Here is a 27,459-nt window from a genome sequence, read left to right on the forward strand (position 1 = left end):
GACCCAGCAATTAGCGGACCAAGTCTAATGTAGGTCGATTCCTAATCAAAGTATTTCGAATGGTATTGGACCATTGATATCCCTATCTTACTCAATCAAGGCTATATTTACACGATACGATCCGCAGCTCGAATAAGAATGACCCGAGGTCAAGGTGGGTTTACCACCTAACCCGATCCACTGACTTTCTTCCACAGCAACAAGTTGGAGCGCATCCATGTTGAATGTTCTCCGGTCGGTAAGACCGTAAGAGGTAATTTCCCACACGACTAATTCTTTCTGTTTTTTATTTTTTTTTGTTTTGTTTTTTTTTTTGCTGGTAAACAAGACTAATTCTTTTCTTTTTCAAATTATTTTCTTACACAGCCATGATAATCAAATGCTGGTTCACATCAATATCGATGTTAAAACATATACAACTGAACCTACTACGTGAGTGGTTCCATTGAAATTTGAAGGTTTCTACACGCTTGGACATGGCAGGCACCTAATAAATTACATAAGCTGTTTCTGTCTCCAGCATTCAAATCATTTGTAAGGTTGCGACTCTTGATATAGTTTTTCAATGGCGCAATATGTTGTGCTGCTTCTTCTTCTTCTTCTCCATGTTTCAAAATCCTTTCGGTTGATCTTGCTTTTGCTTCTTTTCTCCATTGTGATTGGTCCAAGTACAGAGCAAAGCTACATATACCATTTTTGTATTGAAACAGCAGGTAATTTTACTGACCACAGTACCTATCAAAACAATCTAAATCTTCTCCTCCCTACTCTTTCCTCCAAGGCTTCTTCTCTGGGCTTCTACAACGACACCACCGGCGTTGGTGCGGATCTTCATGTGCAACGGTTATGCCAGTCTTGACACATGCCGGGCTTGCGTCAGTGCTTCAAGCCGAGATATCTTACAGCGATGCCCCAACCAAAAAGAGGCAATAATATGGTATGATGATTGTCTATTTAGATATTCAAACCGATCTATCTTCTCTACCGACGAAGAATATCCATGGGCTTGGTTTCGTGGCGGTTACAATGTCTCTGATTCGTTATTGTTTAACAAAGTATTGTCAGATTTGATGGATGGCCTAGTTATCCGCGCAGCCTACTATTCTCCTCCTCAAAAGTTTGCTACTGGAGATGCCAATTACACTCTGTTTCAGCATTTATACTGTCATGTGCAGTGTACTCCAGATCTATCTGGAATCCAGTGTGAGAAATGCTTAAGAACTGTAATTGCTGATCTTCCAAACTGTTGTGCCCTGAGACAATCAGCCTATGTTCTCCGTCCTAGCTGTTTAGTGCACTATGACATGACCCCTTTCTATCCTCCACCACCATCACCACAACCCCCCGCACCTTCAGGTACCCACAGCTACCAGGGATAGTTTTTACTAGACCCCAAAATTTTCTTGAGGTCTTGGCTCTGTTATTAGGTGAATGTTTTCTGCAAATTCAGCATTCAATAATATTGGCTAAATTTGTTTATGATCCGTAGGAAATCGGAGTACCTCATCATCATCAAAAACTATTGTTATTGTTATCATACCCGTAGCGGCAGTACTGCTGATTCCGTCCATCATTTTCTTCTTCTGTTCACTACGAAGGAAGAAAATGAGAATGGCAAGTATCCTGGCTTATTATTTTATTGTCATCGATTGTAATAAGATTCTATATATACTGTTTAGTTATTAAATGCTCTTCTTATTTCTGTTTCGTTTTTGTTTGTGGGTGTAGAGATAGTTGAGATTACAAGTGTGGAATCCTTGCAGTTTGACTTCGAGACTATAAAAGCAGCAACAGACAACTTCTCTGCTTGGAGAAGGTGGATTTGGTGCTGTTTACAAGGTAATTATTAATAATTATCAACAAATTAAAACACAAATAACAATGATGACTTGATTAAAGATCTCTAATATATAGATGCTTTACTGTATCATGATCAAGGTAGACTTTCAAGTGGGCAAGAAATAGCCGTGAAGAGATCCAGAAATTCTGGATAAGGTGGCCAAGAGTTCAAGAACGAGGTTGTTTCGGTTGCTTGGCTTCAACACAGGAACCTTGTTAAACTCCTAGGGTTTTGCTTGGAAGAAGAAGAGAAGTTGTTGGTCTATGAGTTTGTGCTTAATACGAGCCTAGATCGCTTCCTGTTTGGTACTTAGACTTTTTTCCTTTTTATTTTCTTTCTTTTTGATAAAAAAAAAATGTACTATACACAAAGGGTACCATGTTCTCCAAACCAATGTTAATTTTAGAGGTCAACCTAAAGGACGAACCGCTGCGTTGTGGGTCACTGGTTTGACGTTTCGAGGTGAGATGTTTTAAACCAAATGACAGGTTTCATGCAAACCAGACCCAGAATTTTGACTGGGTAACAGTTCAAACAATTCAACCCGCCGGGTCAACAAATAACTGAAAACACCTCTCCAAACCCCTAGGATTGCAAATAGATCAGATTAAATTGAGATAGGGTACCTCCGAACCCGACCTGATAGTGATAAGAAACAATTAATGGATATGTCAAACATGGTTTCAAATTCAAAACCAGCATGAATCTACAACTTTAACAATATAAGGATAAACTATAGGCAAAAATAGGTTTAATCTAAATCCCAAATACCACTTAATTCTATATTAGAACTTTAAATTAAAATTTTTAAAAAGGGTATATCATATCAGCCAATACAATATATACATACTATATGTATATATAATATACAGTACAAATTTGTATTTATATATTTTTTGAAATAAAATTGGCTTTACTTCATCTCAGCACAAACTTTAGGACAAGACGACCAAGTTTGAACTATATTATAATTTTGGCCATTCATCAAAAACTTAAAATCTCTAATTTTGGCCAAAGGGACAACTAAATGGATGGGTTTAAAGATCTCATGTAAGAGACATGCAGACAGAAAGGTTTGATTTGCGGTGGAGCAAGCAAAAGGAATCTCTGATGAATAGCAAGTAAGTTCCACCCCGCTTCTAGAAAAAGGGTGAGCTAGGAGATATCGCTTCAGTAGTATTGGTTGGAAGAGGAGGCAAGAAACACGCTACAAAATTATACTGGCAGGATGTGGCTTATTTATTAATTTTAATTCAATAAATAAGCGTATTACATTTTCAAATCTGATTTCATCCCATTTGGCCTTCTTTATCTTTTAATTTTCTTCTTCTATTAATTTTTGGAGGAATGTTATCTCCACATCCCACCAAACGTAGACATTTGGACTGGGAAACACGCTACAAAATTATACCGGGAATAGCGCGATCTACATGAAGATTCTCGACTGAAGATTGTTCATCGAGATCGTAAATCCAGTAATATTTTATTAGATGGAGACATGAATCCCAAAATTGCAGATTTCGGCGTGGCAAAACCTGTTGGAGTGGATCAAACTCAACGGAAATACAAGTAGAATTGTTGGAACATTGCAAGTTTATATCCAAATCTTCATCTTATTATTATTTACTAATTAGTCATATAAAAATTAATGAATCTAAATGTTTTAGGAGTAACAGTAATACCTAATTAATACGCTTATTCATACGAACCAAGAAGGATGAATGGAGAAGATATTTCTAGGCTACAACTCTATTTATAATAGAGCTAATTATAATAAGGATACAATAGGGAGACAAGGTCGGTGACCTAAAGAGGATACAATAAGGAAAGAAGAGAAGATAAGATATGTACAGCTATCTCCTAGAAGGAAGGAGATAATGAAACCAATTTTGATAGAATACGCTAACATCCCCTTTCAAACTCAAGATGATAATGTATCAGTCATCTGGAGTTTGTCAATGAGAGCACGAAAGCGAAGAGAAGAGTGAGCTTTGGTAAATATATCTGCAGACTGATCCTGGGAAGGGACAGGAATAAGGCGAACAGTAACCTCGAGCACATGATGATGAATAAAGTGACAATCAATCTCAATATGCTTATTGCGCTCATGAAAGACGTCATTGTGGGCAATCTGTATGGCGCTACGATTGTCACAGTGAAGAGGGGTTGCAGATGAATGAGTAATTCCCATGTCATGGAGTAACCATCGTAACCATAGTAGCTCGGAAGTAGTGTCAGCAAGAGCTTGATATTCAGCTTTAGTACTAGAACGAGAGACAACCGTTTGCTTCTTACTACGCCAAGATATAAGGGAATCTCCAAGAAAGAAGCAATAACCAATAGTGGAGCATCTATCAGTAGGATCACCGACCCAATCAGCATCAGAATATGCGATCAAATGAAGAGAGGAAGAACTGGAGTAGTGAAGTCCATGAAACAAAGTGCCCTTGACATAACGGATGATCCGAAGCACAGCAGCAGAATGAGTAGTGCGAGGGGCTGACATGAACTGGCTCACAATATAGACAACATATGCAATATCAGGACGAGTAAAAGTAAGGTATACAAGATTGCCAACTAGTTGCCGATATAAGGTGCAATCACTAAGAGGAGTACCATCAGTGGCTGCCAAATGGGCATTAGGCTCAATTGAAGTGGTAATAGTCTTAGTATCAGTGAGTCCTGCAGGAGAAACAAGATCAGTGGCATACTTGGCCTGAGACAGATAATATCTCAATTGGTCGGAGGAGACCTCAATGCCTAAGAAATAAGTTAGTCGACCAAGATCTTTCATTTCAAACTATTTGCTAATAATGCCCTGCAAATCATTGCTAGTAATGATCATGTCATCCACATAAAGGAGGAGAAGTACACAACCCTATGAGGTCTTTCGGATGAACAAGGCATGATCATAAGTGCTAGATTGAAAGCCAAACTGACAAACAATAGAGCTGAATTTGGAGAACCATGCTTGAGGCGCCTGCTTAAGTCCATATAGAGACTTACGGAGATGACAAACCTGATTAGGGAGATGATCATAACCAGGAAGGGGCTGCATATAAATCTCTTTAGAAAGATCGCCATTGAGAAAACCATTCTTAACATCCATCTGAAATAACTGCCAGTGCTTAGCTGTAGCAATCGCAATAAGACTGCGAACAGAAGTGAGATGGGCTACTGGAGCAAAAGTCTCATCATAATCAATGCCATACTCCTGTGTGAACCCTTTAGCTACTAATCTAGCTTTATACCTTCAACTAAACCATCTGCTCGAGTCTTGATTTTGTAGACCCATTTGCAACCAATCACGGATTTATCTGGAGGCATGTCAACTAAATCCCAAGTATGAGTGCTTGTAAGAGCTTGAATTTCTTCTTCCATTGCTTTCTGCCATAGAGAGTCAGTACTAGCCTCGCGATAGGTACAAGGCTCATATAAAAATACAATGGTAGAATAACAATGAAAATCATGAAAAAGAATGGAAGGTTTAGTGACCCTACCAGAGCGACGGAGTCAAGCATTAGAATGAGCAGGGTCGAATTCATCAGGAGGAATCAAGGGCTCAGAAAAAGGCAGAGCTGGATGATCCATAGGCAAGGTAGATGCATCAGGAGAGGTTGCAGGTTGTGCAGTACTGTTAGAGCTATCAGATGAAGTAGTCGGACCTGCAGGTAAATCATCAGGAAAAAATGAGATAGTAGGATTAGTAAAGAAATGTGAAGATGTCGTGATAACTCGAAATGGGGAGAGACTGGAAAACATTTTGTGTTCCCAAAAGGTAACATGACGAGATATGCAAATTCGTTGGGAAAGAGGATCCCAACACCAATATTCTTTATGTTCAATACCATACCCGAGAAAACAACATAGACGTGCTTTTGGTTCCAATTTGGTATGTTCATGAGGTTGTAATAGAACAAAACAAGCACAACCAAATACACAAAGAGACTGGTAATCAGGGCAATGGCCATACAATCGTTCATAAGGAGAAATATTACCAATAACAGGAGAAGGAATGCGATTGATGGTATAAACAATAGTGAGGGCTACTTCCCCCCAAAAACATTCAGGACAAGAGTAAGAGATTAAAAAAAGCTCAAACAATATCAAGAATATGCCTATGTTTTCGTTTTGTATGCCCATTTTGTTGAGAGGTACCGGGACAGGATCTATGAATGATAGTTCCATTTTGTGAAAGAAATTGGGTGAGGATAGAATCTCTATATTCCATGGCATTATCAATGCGAAAAATTTTGATGTAGAGGAAAACTGAGTTTTGATCATGGTGGAAAATTGAATATAAATTGCAGATAATTTAGATTTATTACGCATGAGATAAATCCATGTATGTCGAGAGAAATCATCAATGAAGATTACAAAATAACACAAACCACCCATGGTATTATGAGGCGAAGGGCCCCAAATATCAGAATGGATAAGATCAAAAGGTGCAGAAGAAACATAATCACTTATAGTAAAAGGCAAAGCATGATTCTTTGAAAGAGAACATGAAACACAGTCAAAGTCTGTTGTTTTAACAGGACCCAAACATCCATTAGAAATTAAAGATCCTAATTTAAAGGTAGAAATGTGACCAAGATGAGAATGATAGATACTAAAGGTAACAACAACAACAAGAGATGGTAATTGAATAGATGATAGCTCAAATAGTCTCCCAACCTTACGACCTGTCCCAATGATCTTCCCTGTCTATGGATCCTGCACAGTACAACCACGACTTGAGAAATGTAGTTCAAAACTAAGTTCACATAATTGTCCAACAGATATAAGATTTAGAGATAATTTATGTACCAAAAAAGTGTTAGGAAGTGACAAATGAGATGTTAAAACAGTGCCCACACTTTTGACAGTTAAGGTGAAACTATCGGCTGTATGAACAATTGGTGCAATAGAAGAATGTGACTTGAAAATAAATAGTGATGAATTGGATGTCATATGATTGCAGCAGGCAGAATCAAAATACCATGATGAGGTAGTACCTGGAGTGATGGACAAGACTGAATTAGAAGGCATACCAGAATCAGGTTGGAGCTGGTGAAGAAGAGCTTGGAGTTCTCTAAGAGAATTTTGGAGAGGTGTTTTCAGAAGAATTCTCTGTGGCAGCAGCTGCAGTAGAACTCAAAGCCTGAGAACCCATGGATGATGATTTCTATCCAGACGCCTTTTTGGCTTGCAAGCAGCGGCACTTAGAAATAGTGTGAAGAACAACATCAGTAGATAAGAAGGATCGCTCATCTTGGAGTGTTTTTAGACAAGTTTCTTTAGAGAGCAAATCTTTGATCACAACTTCAAGAAAATGCAATGGGCTACGATGAAGTAGAGTACCGCTAATAGATTCATACTCATCCCTGAGAGTCATTAGAACATGCCAAACATGTTAGCGATCATGAAGCTTGGAATAAGTAGTAGCTGCAGAGGTACTATCCCATTCAGGTTCACATTGTGCTAACTGATCCCAAAGAACTTGTAATTCAAAGGCATAGCTGTGAATGGTCTGTTCAGGTTGCTGCTTCATACGGTGAAGACGCCTATAGAGCTGAAATCGATGCACATCATCAGAAATAGAATAACGAACTTGTAAGAAATCCCATACCTCTTTAGGAGAGTCATATCTGCGAAATTCCAACTTGATGCTTGCAATACAAGTATTGCAAAACCATGTCAATATTTGATGATTTTTCCCGTCCCATTTTTCTACTCGTTCAGCAAATTTATTCTTTGTTTCATCAGCAATTTTAGTAGGTTTGGGAATCTCACCTGTCACATATCGCCATAGAAGATGTCCCTTGAGAAAACTGCACATCTCATGGGACCATAAATCATAATTTGAGCCATCGAAGGTAACAATGATGGGATGAGAGATATGTTGAGCAGCTTCAGACGAATCCATGAGGAGAAACACAAAACTCTGGAGCAATGCAAATCACGGGAAAAGAATCAAGGCAGACTCGGGGCTCTTGCTCAGGCTTAGGCTCAGACCCATGTTCCTTTTCTTGCTTTCTTCAGTATATTTTGTTTCTGTCTTCCCCCAACTAAGCCTTAGTGACTAGCTCAAACAACAGCAATGGCGAGTCAAGCGATTGAGAATTGCAGAGAGAAGGCGGAGATGCTCTCTGCAAGAAGAAATTGCTGGAGCTTCTAGAGGAGATGTCGCTGCCTGGGGTCTTACGCTTAATGCCCGGGTCGGTTCAGATCCGACTGTTTTCTGAAACAGAGGCTTACTACGAGACCCACTGATGAGTGACCTCTTGTTCGGGTCGGACTTGTGTTGCAGCCAGCCTGGGGTTGTTACTGCCCCAAAGTCTATTGCCGTTGGATGGCACGGAGAAGGTGGGCTACAACAGGGAAGCCGGGTTCATCTGGCTTAAGGAGAAAGAACGCAACACATTATCACATTCGTGGAGAACCACTAGATGAAGAGGCGTCAAGAGTAAGGAGCTCCTGATTCGGGTTGAGTCACCCTCTGGGATATCTACCTTGATGACCCTGCTTCCGGTAAGATCTCGTTCGCTGGTCGTTGGTCTGGTCGTATAGGATCCATGCTTGCAGCCAACCGGAGCAGAGCAGGGGAATCATTGGTTTGGTCGCAGACTTGGAAGATGGAGGACAGAGGATCCAAGCTTGTTCCGTAGCCAACCGGAGTAGAGGAGTCGTCGGTTCCAAATAGAGCAGAGCAGAGGAATCGTTGGTGTGGTCGCAGACTCGAAAGACGGAGGATCCAAGCTTCACTCGTCGGTTCTGTCGAGTTCTCTGTTTACCTTTGTACCGGGCGGCGGAGCAGGAAGACACAGATGAGAATAACAACAGTGCACTTTTTGTGATTATCCTCGAAGATGGATCGACAAGCTTCCGTGCACCAGATGGTAACCTCCAGATTACCCTGCTTCTGCTTTTGGGCTTGAAGAAGAAGAAGCAAATAAGAATCTCAGTCTTCTGCGTGCACCAGAAGTCGTGTACAGAACGATGATTACAACGGGCGGTTATGCGAGGGAGCTAGCCTTTAACCCGAGGTGCTACGATAACTGGTGCAACGACTGATGGGATAGGATATCCATCACATGGACGCCCAAAGAATGCGGAATGAGGGGGCGAATTTCAAAAATTTTTCTCTCCCTTCAATTGGGAATCGAATTCCCTATTTAGAAAATCATATTTTCATTGATCATTCTTGAACCATAAATTGAACCAGATCTGAACCAAAAGGAGTAGGGAGGGATTATATCGGACATAGAGAAGCAATATCTTCCAATGGAGGTGTTCATGCCCAAGGAAGGATCCAAAATCTGCTCCCACTGAAGATGGCGTAGTGCAGGGTGGAGTAGAATCAGCAGTGTCCTTCCAAAAGAACTTGACCCTTTGCAAGACTCAACTTGTGAACAAAACTCCCACCAATCTTTTCTCCAAAAGATTGGTATCAAGATCAAATCTTGATTTCTCCCAAGAACTGGAGATTGAACTGCTGGAAGCGACGACTGCAGGAAGGAGGCGGCAAGAGAGTATTTGTAGGGTGCAGAGTTCTCTCTTCTAGTAATCTTAGCTCTGAAGACAATGATCTGTGTATTGCATGTCTAAAGGCTGCTGCCCCCTCCTCCTTTTATAATCTCAAAGGGATCAACTCCTAATCCCATTAGGAGTTGCTAACCCAAATCATATTTGGATTAGAAGTCCCCTTAAGTGATAACGGATAACCCTTATCTTATCTGCAAATTAGATCAGCCATCTCCTAATCTAATTAGGAGGCTTTCAGATCTAAATCTTATTCAGATCTTGGACTCTCTAAGTGGATAGGGTCTAGGCCCAATCCTATCAACTGATCCATCTCAGAATTCACCCCTTAAGTGATTAATCAAATTAGCCCAGTTCGAAATGGGCTTAAGGCCCATTTAAGGTTATGTATTCATTTAGCCTTCCAAACTGCTACCTCGTTGGGCTTCCTTGTATGGCGTGGGACCTTAACATTGATCTACACATCAGCCACATGGGTTCGGCCCAGCCTTTGTTACAAGGCCTGGCCGAATACACTGTTAAGTACAGTGCACCCCCTGAAACCCATCTCATGGGTTCTTTGGGCTCAGCACTTACCCTAAGTGGTCCCTGGGCCAAGCCACCTTGTAACACCCAGGGACTATGGACAGATGCAAGATTAGCCCATCAGGTATTATCCTCAATGGTCTTACACTTAACCTCTCAGCCTATAATGATCATACACTGTCTGACAAGAGAGGACCTCTCCCTCGGTTGGAAAGAATGGTGTTGCACTCTCTCTGGTATGGATCCCGGGAATTAAAACCTATTTGCAAACATTTTGAAAACATAATATATATACTTTTATATCTCATGTAAAATATATTTTGCAAAACAAATCTCAACGATTGAAATCTGCTTTCGGCAGTCTTTGTTTCCATTAGTGAGAGTGCATCCCCGATCATTACCTTTGTCTGACAAAGGGGCTGATCTTGTCACTATGATCACCCACTCAGATGAATTCTCAGACTGTCCCAACATACCCAAGTCTTATTCCTCCTCTCTAAAACACCGTTAAGTTGTGGTCTAGCAGGAGGAGCTAATTGTAATACTATCCCATTGTCCTTTAAGTAGTCCCTGAATTCGTTAGAGAGATACTCGCCACCTCAATCTGATCGAAGGGCCTTAATTTCTCTCCCTAACTGTTTCTCGACCTCTTGTCTAAACTCTTTGAACTTTTCAAAGGATTCAGACTTGTGTCTCATTAGGTCACGTAACCATATCGTGATAAATCATCTGTGAAGGTGATGAAATACACGTGTTGATTCCATGTCCTAACACTCAGGGGACCACATACATCAGTATGTATTAGGTCAAGTGTGCCTGTACATCTTTCAGGCTTATCGTTAAATGGCCGTTTCATCATCTTGCCTTGTAGGCAAGGCTCAGAGGTGGAAAGATCTTCTATAGTTAGAAAATCCAAATGACCATCCTTTACCAACCTTGTGATTCGATCAACACTGATGTGGCCAAGTCGGTAATGCCACAGACACGTGGGATTAACTGTATCACAGGCTCTCTTCTTGGGGATTTCAATCAACGTAGTTTTGGTTATATTAGTTTCTAGAGAAGGATGTAGAACATAAAGACCATTCTCTAGTTCCCCGTATGCAATGAATCTGTTATTTCTTTTAATGGTAACCGTATTACTATTTTTCCTTCTCTAAAAATTAACTTCACGGTTCCTATTGCCGCGCCTGCAATGGTTACAGTAGTCCCCAAGTAGAGAGTGGCTTCTCCTTCACTCAACCTTCTGCTTACCTTGAACCCCTGCAGTGAGTTACACGCATGAGTTGAAGCCCTAGAGTCAATACACCAGGACACAAAAGCTACCAATAAATTGGTTTCTATAACACACGATTCAAAATTACCTTTCTTGGATTCCAGGTAGGCAGGACAGTTCCTTTTCCAGTGGCTGGTCTTCTTGCAGAAGTGACAGGCATCCGATGCTTTGTCTTTTTTCTGCTTCTTACCCTTAGTGGCTTTCTTCTGAGGCTTCTTTGCCTTCCTCTTTCTCTTGCCTGTCTTGCTAGCTTCAACAAGCATAGCTACCGGCTCATCCTTTCTAATCAGTTCTTCGGCTCTTTGCAACATGTTGCTGAGCTCTTGCAAGCTGACATTTAGCTTGTTCATGTTATAGTTCATGATGAATGGATTAAAGGAAGGGGGCAAAGAATTAAGGGTAACATCTATCTGGGTCACAAGGTCCAGCCCGAATCCAAGAGCTTCTAGTTCGTTGATGTATCCCATCATCCGAAAACAGTAGTCGTGAACTTGTTGGCCCTTGGTCATTTGTGCGGTTATGAACTGTTTCAAGACCTTTTGTTGAGTAGAATGATTCTGCTCTTCATACATCATCCTGAGACTGTCCAATATGTCCTTGGTAAGTTTGATCTGATCGAACTGCCTCTGTATTGGATTGTCCAAGGAGGCGATGATGTAACACCGGGCAAGGGAGTTTTTCTCCTCCCATTCCTGATAGTCTCTTCTTCAGGCCTCAGAAGCCCTGTTGCCCGAACACTCCGGGGCAGGATTCTTTGCTACTTTGTCTAGCTTTTCAGAAGCTAGTACCAACATAAGGTTCCTGTACCAGTCGGCATAGTTTGGGCCCTTAAGCTTGTTGTCGTCAAGAAGCTTTGCAAAAGATCCATTTTCCATTTTCTGATAAAAGAGCAAACATCAGTCCACAACCTAATTTGATTCATGTTCATTACATAGATATGGATTTTAATCTATGCTCCATTTCCATTTATTCATCTCTGAGAGTTCCCTCATTTCTTAGTGACGGAAATTACGGATTGTCTCTGGAAATGTGGGAAATCACATAGGGTGCATGGAGCCAACTATTTCAGCTGCATAACCCCACCACCTTTCTGTGAAGGATCATATCCACTCATCATATGAGTTTTCCCTTTGGCCTCTGTTAGACAAGGTTCAGAGCCATTTTCAAGTAAACCTTTCTGTCCAGTGAATGCTTACCCATCATATTCGTGAACGCCAAGGTACCGTGAGAGAGTTTCCATTTTCTGATGAAGCCCCTTCCACATCGGTCTATGACACCCCTATCATCTTATGAAACACTTAGACAAGCCCAACAGCAAATGGATAGCCCATTTTTTGGTGTGTTTCCTCATTACTGAAGGACCCATCCTCATGCTAATGATGGAAGGCCTTTAGAGAGTTCATCATATGAATCTCCCTATCACTTGCACTCATATTAGCTGGAGGGAACAAATAATTACGCCCTAGTTCGATTTAGGTCAAACCAAAGTGGCTCCCACTGACTTTTATAAAGCAAGATTTCGGTGGGCCTTAAATCGGCTAGGGTTCCACATCTAACCTCTTGATAAGGTGTGGGGCCCACCACTGAGGGAGGTCATCCAATGACCAAAAGGGACACCATGGTAATGATGTGCATTCAGCCATGGTGTGCGCAAGAGCCACTGTCGAGTAAGCATGGGCCAAGCACTTATGGCCCATGTATGCAGCACATCACACATCCAAACATCTCATGCAGGGATAAATTGATCCAATCAATTAAATATCTATAAGGCCCATTGGAAGCCCATTTTAAATCCATTATATTAACCATTAATATTATCTAGGTATATGGACTGAAATAGGGTTACCCAGTTCGGCCCATATAGCTTTATCCTTTGAAGTGGGCTTTTAGCAGTTTTAACTATTTAAAACTGGGCCTTTACAGGTTTGGCCGAATTAACCATTTAATTAAATATCAATCCTTAGGCCCATTAGTGGGAAAAATTAGGGCTGACTTTAAGCCTTGATTAAACCCTAGGTTTGGTCCAAATAGTTTGAACCAATCTTGGTTTGAATGGGTTTAGGGTTTGATCTTTAATTAAATCTTTAATTCAAGAAAATAATCTGAAATTAAATAACTGATAAAAGAAAATCAAGAATCAGTTAATCAAGGCTATTCACACAATCCATCCTGCAAAACAGAGGTTAGATCAAAGATTGCAGTTTCACAAACTGCAAATCGCAGATTCTATGTCTCCCATCTGCAAAATCTCTACGAAATTTCCCTTTCTACGCCACCATCTTTGATCCAAAAATAAAAATAAATAGAAATCCTATTTCTATTAATAATTACATTAGATTGAATGCCTATACATTGAGTCTAAAAAATAAAAAAAAAATTATTTACAGACCAAATGTAATAAATAAATCAAGAAACTGCAAATCTTGCAGTTCTCCCTGCGCAAACCAAGAATTCAATCTCCTCTTGTACGAACAACCCATAAATCAAGAAAATCATAAAAAACTATTCTAAACAATAATCAAAATTATGTAAAATTAATTTCAAATTATTTTCCCATCAATTTTGGGAACAAATTTCCCAAAACCCATATCTGTGCAAATTGGGTAGAACGCCTTCTACCTATTTGCGCAAGTTCAAATCTGAAACAGAATGGTTCAAGATTTGAACCATGGCTCTGATACCACTGAAGGGATAGGATATCCATCACATGGACGCCCAAAGAATGTGGAATGAGGGGGAAAATTTCAAAAATGTTTCTCTCCCTTCAACTGGGAATCGAATTCCCTATTTAGAAAGTCATATTTTTAAGGATCATTCTTGAACCATAAACTGAACCAGATCTGAACCAAAAGGAGTAGGGAGGGATTATACCTGATACAGAAAAGCAATATCTCCCAATGGAGGTGTTCAGGACCAAGGAAGGATCCAAAATCTACTCCCACTGAAGATGGCGCAGTGCAGGGTGGAGCAGAATCAACAGTGTTCTTTCAAAAGAATTTGACCCTTCGCAAGAATCAACTGGACGGCTTGTGAATACAACTCCCACCAATCTTTTCTCCAAAAGATTGGTATCAAGATCAAATCTTGATTTCTCCCAGGAACTGGAGATCGAACTGCTGGAGGCGGCGGCTGTAGGAAGGAGGTGGCAAGAGAGTATTTGCAGGGTGCTGAGTTCTCTCTTCTAGTAATTTCTACTCTAAAGACAAGGATCTATGTATTGCATGTCTAAAGGCTGCCTCTCCCTCCTCCTTTTATAATCTCAAAGGGATCAGCTCCTAATCCCATTAGGAGTTGCTAACCCAAATCATATTTGGATTAGAAGTCCCCTTAAGTGATAAGGGATAACCCTTATCTTATCTGCAAATTAGATCAACCATCTCCTAATCTAATTAGGAGGCTTTCAGATCTAAATTTTATTCAGATCTTGGACTCTCTAAGTGGATAGGGTCTGGGCCCAATCCTATCAGCTGATCCATCTCAGAATTCGACCCTTAAGTGACTAATCAAATTAGCTCAGTTCGAAATGGGCTTAAGGCCCATTTAAGGTTATGTATTCATTTAGCCTTCCAAACTGCTGCCCGGTTGGGCTTCCTTGTATGGCGTGGAACCCTAACATTGATCTACACATCAACCACATGGGTTCGGCCCAGCCTTTGTTACAAGGCCTGGCCGAATACACTGTTAAGAACAATGCACCCCCTGAAATCCATCTCATGGGTTCTTTGGGCCCAGCACTTACCCTAAGTGGTCTCTGGGCCAAGACACCTTGTAACACCCAGGAACTGTGGGCAGATGCAAGATTAGAACATCAGGTATTATCCTCAATGGTCTTACACTTAACCTCTCAGCCCATAATGATCATACACTGCCTGACAAGAGAGGACCTCTCCCTCGGCTGCAAGGAACAGTGTTGCACTCTTTCTGGTATGGATCCCGGGAATTAAAACCTATTTGCAAACATTTCAAAAACATAATATATATACTTTTATATCTCATATAAAATATATTTTGCAAAACAAATCTCAATGATTGAAATCGGCTGCTGGCAGTCTTGGTTTCCATTAGTGAGAGTGCATCCCCGATCATTACCTTTGTTTGACGAAGGGGATGATTCTGTCACTATGATCACCCACTAAGATGAATTCTTAGACTGTCCCAATGTACCCAAGTTTTGACCCCCGCTAAGTATCTCACCGATTGGTATAACAAAGACAGCCCAATCCGACACCTAGTGCAGTATCATAATCGAGTGTAGGGGTCGGGTGTAACTTTCTAGTTTTGCCCATCAATATCCAAGGTTCAAGGCAATACTGGAAATCTGTCCAGTTCAAAGATTCAATTAATCCTACATTATATGTGCCTAGGGTCTCACCCTGGCAGCTGAGACAGGCCACCCCAACCGACTTGGTGGCACCATAGTGTCAGCCTTGTCAGGATAGGTCTCCCCAGACCAACCCACTGGTTGTGAACAATCTAAACTAACATGAGTCTCATTATGTGTCCAGTTTAAGGGTATTACACAGAAACATATCAAGGGAACATGAATCAAATATGCACTTTTCTTCATTTACAATAAACTCATAAAGTACATCATCTTGATTGAAGCTAAGGGCATACAAAACTGTCTAACAACGACAGTGTGCACTTATGAGAGGGCACCGGCGAAGCTCAAGTGGAGGGACGGATCCAATAAAGTATCACAGACTTTGATACCATGATATAAACCAAGAAGGATGAATGGAGAAGATATTTATCTTTTTATGTCTTTATTCAATAGGCTATAGCTCTATTTATATTAGAGCTAATTATAATAAGGATACAATAGGGAGACAAGGTTGGTGACCTAAAGAGGATACAATAAGGAAAGAAGAGAAGATAAGATATGTACAGCAGGAGATAATAAAACCAATTTTAATAGAATACGCTAACACTTATAGAATAGCAGAAGCTCCTCCTAAGACTGACTGTTGGGACATTAGTATGAATGTGTTATCCTTTAAAATTGTAGATGATCGATCATTCATCTGTTATAACAACGCAGTTGATATATGGCCCCAGAATATGCTATGAATGGATTATTCTCTGCAAAGTCAGACGTGTTTAGTTTTGGTGTCATACTTCTAGAGATTGTGAGTGGTCAGCAGAATAATTGTTTCTATCAATACGAACGCATCGAGGACCTTCTTCGCTATGTAAGTATTACTCTTATCTCTATAGCAGGTTTCTGCTAACACATTAATTAAATGTTTTACACTATCTATATATACATAGGTAACGTAACATTGGATTTAATTATACAGGAATTAAACAATTGCAGTAATGGAAACATTGGAATGAAAGGACACTTAGAGAGTTGATTGATTCATCTCTGAATAATTGTTATCCGGTGAATGAAGTGACAAGATGCATCCACATAGGGTTGTTATGCGTTCAAGATGATCCAGCTAATAGACCTAACATGGCCATCTGTAGTTGTCATGCTTAATAGAAATTCTGTCTCCCTCCCGCTTCCACTACCACCTGGATTTCAAAAATGGTCAGGCAGAGAGAATGCAATTCAAATGCAGGTAGTTTGAATAATTCTACCATGTAACCAATTCTTTGGTCTACGGACAAAGCTCCAGTTTCTGACTTATACCCTCGGTAGAACGTTCAATAAGTAAGAAGAGTAAACGGCTACAATTAACTAGAACTTACATTTCTCAGAGCAGTGAACAATAAAATGAGTTGTGTATTAGATTTAAGTATAATATTGTTTCCATATAATTAAAAGCTTCTATGGATTTTTTTTGATGTTTCATTTGGCTGTCGTTTGGGAAGTGAGTGTATAATCTGGTTGGTTTAGAATTAAAATTCTCATGTATAAACATGAAATTCGACGACCATAGTGTGTGTGTGTGAGATTTAAACTGAATGTGTTATAATTAGGTACCCATGTACTTCAGATACTATGTGAACTGACATAAACTGTGAGTATACTTTTAGTAATCAAAGCCATTCAATTTGTGAGATCCATCATGAATGTTCAACCGTTATCTCATTAAAAAAAATTAATCAAATTACATTTCTCAAGCCAAGTATAGTGTATAGAATTGAATCTACTTCTACGAAACGGTCTATTCATTTGATGATTAGGTGGACCCGATCAAGTATACAGGTCCACTAATTCTGGCTCTAACTCCAACATATTTTCTAGTACTTGCCCCAACTCTGAAAGAATGTAGTTAGTAACATACCAAACACAACAGCAGAAGGAATATTGCTGAATGATTCTCTTAATTTACGTTGTTACTTAAATTGTATATACTTGTGTAAAATTCCACCATCTGAAATCCGAATGAGGTCCCAAAATATTAACTATATCATGATGCCAGATCATAGAAATTTAATCTAAATTCTCAACATATAATCGGAACCAAATGCCTGAAATTCTCAACATATATATATAAAACCAAATTCTAGACAGAACCCCCAACCTGAAAATCCCTGATAAATTGGAAATAGAACTCGTCCCTTGTGAAGCTGAGAGCATCGCTGATGCAAGCCGATCTGATGCTGGAATATCCACACCAACTCAAAAGACACTGCAGCTGTACCTCCGGACATGACCTCTACTTGTATAAATTCGTTGAGAGATGTTATCAAATAGACGACAGTAGTGTCTTGTGGGTAGCAGAGAAAGAGTCTTTTAGATGCTAAAGTTGTACAAAGCACAATTCGAGTTATTTTTTATTTTCTGTGCATCATTTTCTTTTTGTTTTGATTTTGCTCTTTAGATAGCAATTTTTCCTTTTAAAGTTTGTACTTTTGTCTCATTTGCACTCACTGAGAGTGTAAATTTTGCATCCTAAAAACAGTTTCAGTATTTGCATCATCTTCCTTTTACATCAATTCTCTCTCATATATAAAGTATCACATCATCTTGCTTCCTTTCACACTCGCAAACAAATAACTGGCTCCTATCTCCATTCCCTTCATAAAGTGGGTACTATTTAATTTATTTCCAATTTTACTTCTCAAAAATAAATAAGATAAAGTCAAATCTAAAGAAAAAATATGCCATGCATAATTAATTTACATAGCCTAGTTAAATTGCCATGCATTTACACTAGTGTAAAAAAAAAAAAAAAAGCACTAATAGGTTTAGTTGGTGAGGCACTGAGGCTAGGCATAAAATACATAATGGATAAAAAATCAAAATAGTTATATATTTCAACCCAAAATTTGTAGAAAAACACAAAAAATCTTTAATATTTTAGATATACAGAAAATTATAAAACTTTCAAAAAAAAAAAAAAAAAACAGCTGATCTGAGTTTTGGCTTCTCTCAAAATCTACTTAAATTTTCCATGATAAGCAACCACTCTTGTTTGAAATTGTCAACAATAATTCAATCCTCTTTATGCAAACTTCCCTTACGTTTTAGGTGTGTAAATTTTCCTCCATGAATTCTTCACTTTTCATATTCTCTCAGTTGAATTAATTCATGGACCAGTATAATTTAATGTGTCTAGACTATCAAATCTGTTCAAATTGATTTTAATTTAGATTGGTTCCAATCCAGACCTGTTCCATTGATGCCTTTGTGTTCTTATATTCTATCAATGGACCAGATATTGGTTCAATCTGACCCAATCCAATATAAATCTTTTTTGAATTGACTAAGTCCAACCCAATCCAAAAAATACTTTAGACCATTATGTTTGGACTGGTCCAATTCAATATCTTATGGATTCATCCAATCCGTCCAAATTAACTTTGATTTGGATAGGGTCCAACCCAAAACCAGTCCATTGACACCTCTAGTGAGCAATAGCCACCAGTTCACCAACCATTTTCGAATAGCAAAGCTAATCTGGTTAATGGAACAGAAAGTGGGTAATCTCTTGGGTGAACCAACAAATTAAAGAGTATCAAAACTTGTCGATTGTTGATGTTGGGCATTTTCAATACTAGCAGGGACTCGTGTGATGCACAGGTTTTGTTAAACAAAAGTTAAACAATAGAAACACATAGGAGTATACAATGTTTTAGATTTTAACTTTTAAATAATTAATAATTACTTATATTTTATATACTACTTTTAATATTTTTTTACAATACAATAATTTATTTCAGCTAGAGTTGTTCATTAAACCGATGAAACCAACCAAATTAACCAACCCATCCCAACTTAACCCAAGTTGGTCGATTTTCTAATATTTTTGATAGGCTTCAGTTCAATAATTTCCCAATATAACCAGGTTGGGTTAGTTTCGGTTTGGCCATTTGTAAATAGACCAAAATTGAATTGACTTGACCATAGATATATATTAATATTTTCAATATAGGAAAGTGGAAAATTTTTCATATTTCTTAGTCTTAAATATTTTACGTTATAAATTTCATTTTTTAATTTAATTTTTTAATAATACCACTATAATTTTTTAAACCTTTTGAATCACCATCTAAATTGAAAACCGGCTCAAACTGATACAACTCAAGTTGGCTGGTTTTCACTAATGGTTGGTTAGTTTCGGGTGACCAACTCCCAAACTCGACCAGGTCAATTCGATTGGCCAAATAATTTGCAATGGAGTTGAACCAACCTATTAATGCTCCTAATTTCAGCTAAGTTAATAGTCTAATCTCCAAAAAATAATAATAATTTAATCTCCAATAATTATTGATAATTTATAGCAAAAATAAACAATTGTTGAAAATAAATTTATGGCAAAAATACAATAAATAACTAAAAAACATTAAATATAATAATTAAAAAATAAATATAATAAAATGTTTAAAATATTTTATTATTTAAACTTTATTTATTTTAAAGTTATTACATAATATTTAATATTTTAATATATAATTATTTATCTATTTTTAATAGTTTTTATTTAAAATATTTAGTTCTTGAAATATTTATATACTATTTTTTTATTTTTTTATTTTTATTAGTTCAATAAAATTTAAATAAATTTTTATTGAATTTTTTTTTATTTATAAAATGTAATTTACATTGTCATTACATAATTTCATTATGAATTTCATAAAAATATAAAGTTATTAATAATATGAACAATATCAAATCTATTTCAAATTTTTGTATTTTTTATGAGTTTTTTAAATTTATTACATAGTTTTTTTATAATATTTAAATAATTATTAAAAATTTTACTTTAAACTTTTATTAGATAGATATAAATTAAAATTATTAGAGAGGATACATAGGAATTAGTGATAACTTAGGAGAGAAAGCATTTCTTAAATTATAGATAATTTAGGAAATAAATAGGAATTAGAGATAATCAAAGATAATTTAAAAGAAAATAGGGGACAGTGGTGCAAAGTTGTTGGATTGGGCGTGTAAAATAGATTAAGAGGTGTTTAGGAGGAATTTTGAGTGAGAGAAATAGTTTAAGAGAAATTTTAGCAGGGGGTTGGATAAGTGATTAGGAACATGAGAGAGAGAGGGAGTTGGAGTCAGACTCTAGTGAAAAGGAGAGAGCTGCCACGTGACTACATTGAATGGCTGGGAAGAGGTAAGGGAAGAAGGAGATTAAGTCCATGGTTTCTCCTTAGTGCTTTTTTGTATAGATACAAAAAAGTATACTTCATTATATAAAAGTATAGATACAAAAAAGCACTAATAGGTCTGTTGTAGAATGATCGTCACAAAATATCAAACCGTTGCTAAAAGTGTATTTCTCATTTGAGCTTTTGATGAAAGCCATTAGAAAAAATAAATAATTTCACCTATTACTATATGATTAAACCTATACAAACTTATACAAAATATTCATAGTAGTCTTGGTTCAATACACACTTTTAATAAATTTTTTTTCACCACCAAAAAAAACGGAAAAGAGAATTAACACAATTATCCTCATTGCGTCTAGATAGTTGATTATATGCACGTGCATCATACTCACAACCTTCGCTTTGGATCATAATCTTCAGCCTGTCATGCTCAACAAAAATGAATACATAAGGATTGATGCCAATAGTTAGATATATAAATTAAATAATGTAAGAGTTTTATATATATGCATTATACATTACCATTGATTTTACCCATGCAATGTGAGATCTAAGTGCATCTCCAAGAATTACCATATTACAACATTTCCTCAACAAAAATAAGTCATTAATCATTATTGATTTTAAGGATATTTTGTACCATCCATGACCAAGTGCTTCATCACCCATCACCTTTTGAGGATCTTCATTAACAAGTATACCTCTTGCCACCTCTTTCTTCAACTTCCCTATTTAATTGAGAATTTGGGACTTGCTGCACTCGATTTGTTTGAGATTGTTTTCTTTTTGATGCCCTAGAAAAAAAAAATTCAAGGGAATCAAAATCAGATGGTGCAACAAAGAAAGCCCATCTATGGTGTGGCCCTCAATATTCGGTCTTTCTTGAGGTGTGTCCCTCAATGCTAGATTGATAAGAACAAGTAAGTTGAGCACATAGTTCATAGATTATCTAAACCATTCACTCAAATATGAATCATTAAATGAAATGTAATTAAACTATGATTAGACGAATCAAATTCATAACTGAAGCAAATCTTAGCCCAAATCAATGTAATTAAACTATGACAAAGAGAAAATGTATTAAGTGTATATATATATATATATATATATAAGAGAGAGAGAGAGAGAGTGAACAACCCTCAAGCATGCAGAAAAAGTGTGTCTATATACACATGATCATTCAGCTCCTCTACATAAGATCAAAATAAGATGGCTGGCTGATGAACTGAAAAATGATATGAGGTCGGTCAACTCAACTCAACTCAACTAATAACAAAAGGTAAACACTTTTAATGGACCTTCTGCTCTCAGCCATGACTGGTTCAAAGCCATGGCCTAAAGGGTACTACTACCCAACTCAATTCAACAAAGCTTGTTGCAATTATATGAGGTCGGCCAACTGTATCCTGTTCTGTCATTTCATTTCACTCTTTTAAGTTCATCAATAGATAGTAACTGAAAAAGATCAGATCACTAAGTTACTCTTTCATAAAAACCAGAGGTTAATAAAGAAAAAGAACAAGAGCCCAAATATCAGTTACTGAACAAGCTGCTTAACTAAATGCATTCAGAGTTTTGGAATGCCCTAGTCAGGAGAAATTGTTAAGGGTCTTAAATACCAGAATTTTGGCATTTTGTGCAAACAACTTCACCACTGCTTGCAGTACCAGAACCACATCCTCCAACCATAACCATATATACACCTGACCTGAGCCATTCCCAAAAGAAAAACCTACCCTGTGCAAGTGGACACCATGACCCCAAAAGTTGAGGCTACTTGGGCTTCATTGAATAGCGATGGCTGTAGCCTAGTTAGTGTACCAGTCCTGGGCCTATAAGATAAGCTCACTTTAAGTTTCAACAACCAATAGTATGAAGATAGAGAGAGAGAGAGAGAGAGAGAGAGAGGAAGAGGGTTTGAAAAGACCAAAGTAATCACATGCACATCCTACCATGCATTGGGAACATCTCCCGTACTTATAAGTTATTATTCACGGGAGGTGTTCCCAATGCACAGTGGATGTGCCTGTGATGCACACATGTGTGAGGAGCAGATCCCGTTCCACAGTGCACATGCACCAGACTTATTAGAAAAAGAATCCCGATCTACTAGAGATTGAAGTCTTTAGCCCGTTGTACACGTCTTGTTTCTAGTTTCTAAGTAGATGTGGACTTCCAGAGTCTCACCCATATCAGTGGGTCTAGCTTGGGCTTTAGAGTTTAGACTAGTGGGTGATCCTCAAATGGGCCTCCCTGCTTTGTTCTTTTCAGAATGTATGAATTTTGATGTACAAGCCTAGGGGGTCAAGCCCATTTATCTAGAATGGGCCTGTGAGAATGTGGGAGTCCAGATCCAATGGCATTTCGGGCACAATTTGACATTGTTTTAGTAAATCTGAGGGGCTTACTGCCTTTGTTTTAGTTATGATGCTTATGCTTTCAGCACATTTTTACTACATCCGGCAGTACTTTGAGGCCACATTGTTAGACAGTTTTGTATGCCCTTAGCTTCAATCAAAATGATGTACTTTATGAGTTTATTGTAAATGAATAAAAGTGCAAATTTGATTCATGTTCCCTTGGTATGTTTCTGTGTAATACCCTTAAACTGGACACTTAATGAGACTCATGTTAGTTTAGAATGTTCACAGCTAGTGGGTCGGTCTGGGGAGACCTATCTTGACAAGGCTGACATTGTGGTGCCACCAAGTCGGTTGGGGTGGCTTGTCTCAGCTACCGGGGTGAGACCCTAGGCACACACAGTGTAGGATTAATTGAATCTTTGAACTGGACCAGATTTCCAGTATTGCCCTGGACCTTGGAGATTGATGGGCAAAACTGGAAAGTTACACCCGACCCCTAGACTCGATTATGATATTGCACTAGGTGTCGGATTGGGCTGTCTTTGATGTACCAATCAGTGAGATCCTTAGCGGTGGTCAAAACTTGGGTATGTTGGGACAGTCTGAGAATTCATCTGAGTGGGTGATCATAGTGACAGGATCAGCCCCTTTGTCGGACAAAGGTAATGTTCGGGGATGCACTCTCACTGATGGAAACCAAAACTACCGGTATCCAATTTCAATCGTTGAGATTTGTTTCGCAAAACATATTTTATATGAGATATAAAAGTATATATATTATGGTTTCGAAATGTTTGCAAAAAGGTTTTAATTCCCGAGATCCATATTTGAGAGAGTGCAACATTGTTCCTTGCAGCCGAGGGAGAGGTCCTCTCTTGTCAGGCAGTGTATGATCATTATGGGTTGAGAGGTTAAGTGTAAGGCCATTGAGGATAATACCTGATGGGCTAATCTTGCATCTGCCCACAGTCCCTGGGTGTTACAAGGTGGCTTGGCCCAGGGACCACTTAGGGTAAGTGTTGGGCCCATAGAGCCCATCTGATGGGTTTCAGGGGGTGCACTGTCCATAACAATGTATTCGGCCAGGCCTTGTAACAAAGGCTGGGCTGAACCCATGTGCCTGATGTGTAGATCAATGTTTGGGTCCCACGTCATACAAGGAAGCCCAACTATGCAGCAGTTTGGAAGGCTTGATGAATACATAACCTTAAATGGGCCTTAAGCCCATTTCGAACTGCGCTAATTTGATTAGTCTTTAAGGGGCAAATTCTAAGATAAGATCAGCTAATAGGATTGGGCCCACACCCTACCCACTCAGAGAGTTCAAGATCTAAATGATATTTAGATTTGGAAACTTCCTAATTAGATTAGGAGCTGACTGATCTAATCTACAGATAAGATAAGGATTATCCCTTATCTTAAAGGGACTTCTAATTCACATATGATTTGGGTTAGCAACTCCTAATGGGAATAGGAGTTGATCCCTTTGAGTCTATAAAAGGAAGAGGGGGCGGCAGCCTTTAAAAACAACATCCAACATACACAAGTCTAGTCTTTAGAGCTGAGATCATAGAGGAGAGAATTCTGCACCCTGCAAATTTTCTTTAACCGCCTCCTTCCTACAGTCGTCGCCTATAGCAGTTTGATCTCCATTGCTTGGGAGAAATCAAGAGTGGATCTTGATTCCAATCTTTTGGAGAAAAAGATTGGTAGGAGTTGTATTCACTAGCCGTCCAGGTGATTCTTGAGAAGAATCAAGTTCTTAGGAAGGACACTACTGATTCTGCTCCACCTTGCACTGTGCCATCTTCAGTGGGAGCAGATTTTGGTTTCTACCTTGGGCGTGAACACCTCCATTGAGAGATATTATTTCTCTGTATCAGGTATTATCTCTCTCTCTCCTCCTTTTGGTTCAGATCTGGTTCAGTTTGTGGTTCAAGAATGATCATTGAAAATAAGATTTTCTAAATGGGAATTCGATTCCGAGTTGAAGGGAAAGAAAAATTTTTGAAATTTGCCCCCTTTATTCCGCAATCTTTGGTTTTAATTAAATGGTTAATTCGGCCCAGCCTGTAAAGGCCCAGTTTTAAATAGTTAAAACTGCTAAAAGCCCACTTTAAAGGATAAAGCTATATGGGCCGAACTGGGTAACCCTAATTCAGCCTAATTCAGCCCATATACCTAGATAATATTAATGGTTAATATTATGGAATTTTAATGGGCTTCCAATGGGCCTTACAGATAATTAATTGATTGGATCAATTTATCCCTGCATGAGATGTATGAATGTGTGATGTGTTGCGTACATGGGCCATAAGTACTTGGCCCATGCTCATTCGATAGTGGCTCTTGCACACACCATGGCTGAATGCACACCATTGCCATGGTGTCCCTTTTGGTCATTGGATGACCTCCCTTAGTGGTAGGCCCCACACCTCATTGAGAGGTTACGTGCGGAACCCTAGCCAATTTATGGCCCACCGAAATCTGGCATTATGAAAGTCAGTGGGAGCCACTTTGGTTTGACCTAAATCAAACTAAGGGCATAATTATTTGTTCCCTCCAGCTAATATGAGTGCATGTGATAGGGAGATTCATATGATAAACTCTCTAAAGGCCTTTCATCATTAGCATGAGGATGGGTCCTTCAGTAATGAGGAGACGCACCAAATAATGGGCTATCCATTTGCTGTTGGGCTTGTCTGAGTGTTTCATAAGATGATGGGGGCGTCATAGACCGATGTGGGAGGGGCTTCACCAGAAAATGGGAACTCTCTCACGGTACCTTGGCGTTCACGAATATGATGAGAAAGCACTCACTGGACAGAAAGATTTACCTAAAAACGGCTCTGAACCTTGTTTGACTGAGGCCAAAGAGAAAACTCATATGATGAGTGGATATGATCCTTCATAGAAAGGTGGTGGGGTTATGTAGCTGAAACAGTTGGCTCCATGTACCCTATGTGATTTCCCACATTTCCAGAGACAACCCATAGTCTTCATCACTGAGAAAGGAGGGAAATCTCAGAGATGACTAAATGGAAATTGATCGTAGATTAAAAGCCATATCTATGAAATGAACATGAATCAAATTAGGTTGTGGACTGATGTTTGCTCTTTTATCAGAAAATGGAAAACGGATCTTTTGCAAAGCTTCTTGATGACAACAAGCTTAAGGGCCCAAACTACGCCGAATGGTACAGGAACCTTATGCTGGTCCTAGCTTCAGAAAAGCTGGACAAAGTGGCAAAGAATCCTGCCCCGGAGCGTCTGGGAGACAGGGCTTCAGAGGCCCAAAGGAGAGACTATCAAAAATGGGAGGGGAAAAACTCCTTAGCCCGGTGTTACATCATTGCCTCCTTGGACAACCCAATACAGAGGCAGTTCGATCAGATCGAACTTGCCAAGGACATATTGGACAGCCTGAGGACGATGTATGAAGAGCAGAATCGTTCTATTCGGAAAAAGCTCTTGAAGCAGTTCATGACCACTCAAATGTCCAAGGGCCAACAAGTTCACGACCATTGTCTTCGGATGATGGGTTACATCAATGAACTAGAGGCTCTTGGATCCAGGCTGGACCTCGCAACCCAGATAGATGCTATCCTTAATTCTTTGCCTCCTTCCTTTAATCCGTTCATCATGAACTATAACATGAACAAGCTGAATGTCAGCTTACAAGAGCTCAGCAATATGTTGCAAAGAGCTGAAGAACTGATTAAAAAGGATGAGCCTGTAGTTATGCTTGTTGAAGCTAGCAAAATGGGCAAGAGAAAGAGGAAGGCAAAGAAGTCTCAGAAGAAAGTCACTAAGGGCAAAAGGCAAAAGAATGACAAAACATCGGATGCCTATCACTTCTGCAAGAAGACCAGCCACTGGAAACGGAATTGTCCTGCCTACCTGGAATCCAAGAAAGGTAATTTCGAAACTTGTGTTATAGAAACCAACTTATTGGTAGCTTCTGCGTCCTAGTGTATTGACTTCGGGGCTTCAACTCATGCGTGTAACTCACTACAGGGGTTCAAGGTAAGCAGAAGGCTGAGTGAAGGAGAAGGAGAAGTCACTCTCTACTTGGAGACTACTGCAACTGTTGTAGCCGTGGCAATAGGAACCGTGGAGTTAATTTTTAGAGAAGGAAAAGTTGTACTGAAAGATTGTCCTTATGTACAAAACTTAAGAAGAAATTTGATTTCTGTTTCTAAACTATGTGCAGATGGTTATTCTGTCTTCTTTAGTAATATGATTACTATTAAAAGAAACAACATATTCATTGCATATGGGGAACTGGAGAATGGTCTCTATGTTCTACATCCTTCTCTAGAAACTAACATAACCAAAACTACGTCGGCTGAAATCCCCAAGAAGAGAGCCCGTGATACAGTTAATCCCATGTGTCTGTGGCATTA

General features: G+C 38.8%; 1 pseudogene; it reads left to right on the top strand.

Moving 5' to 3' along the window:
* The first annotated feature begins 604 nt into the window (after positions 1–604).
* Positions 605–27,459, top strand: part of LOC148878126 (cysteine-rich receptor-like protein kinase 25) — a 32,981-nt pseudogene continuing 6,126 nt past the window's right edge.

Source organism: Nelumbo lutea, chromosome 1 (genome assembly GCF_056320005.1).
Source record: "Nelumbo lutea isolate HS-2025 chromosome 1, American lotus-T2T, whole genome shotgun sequence".
In the NCBI taxonomy this organism is placed as follows: domain Eukaryota; kingdom Viridiplantae; phylum Streptophyta; class Magnoliopsida; order Proteales; family Nelumbonaceae; genus Nelumbo; species Nelumbo lutea.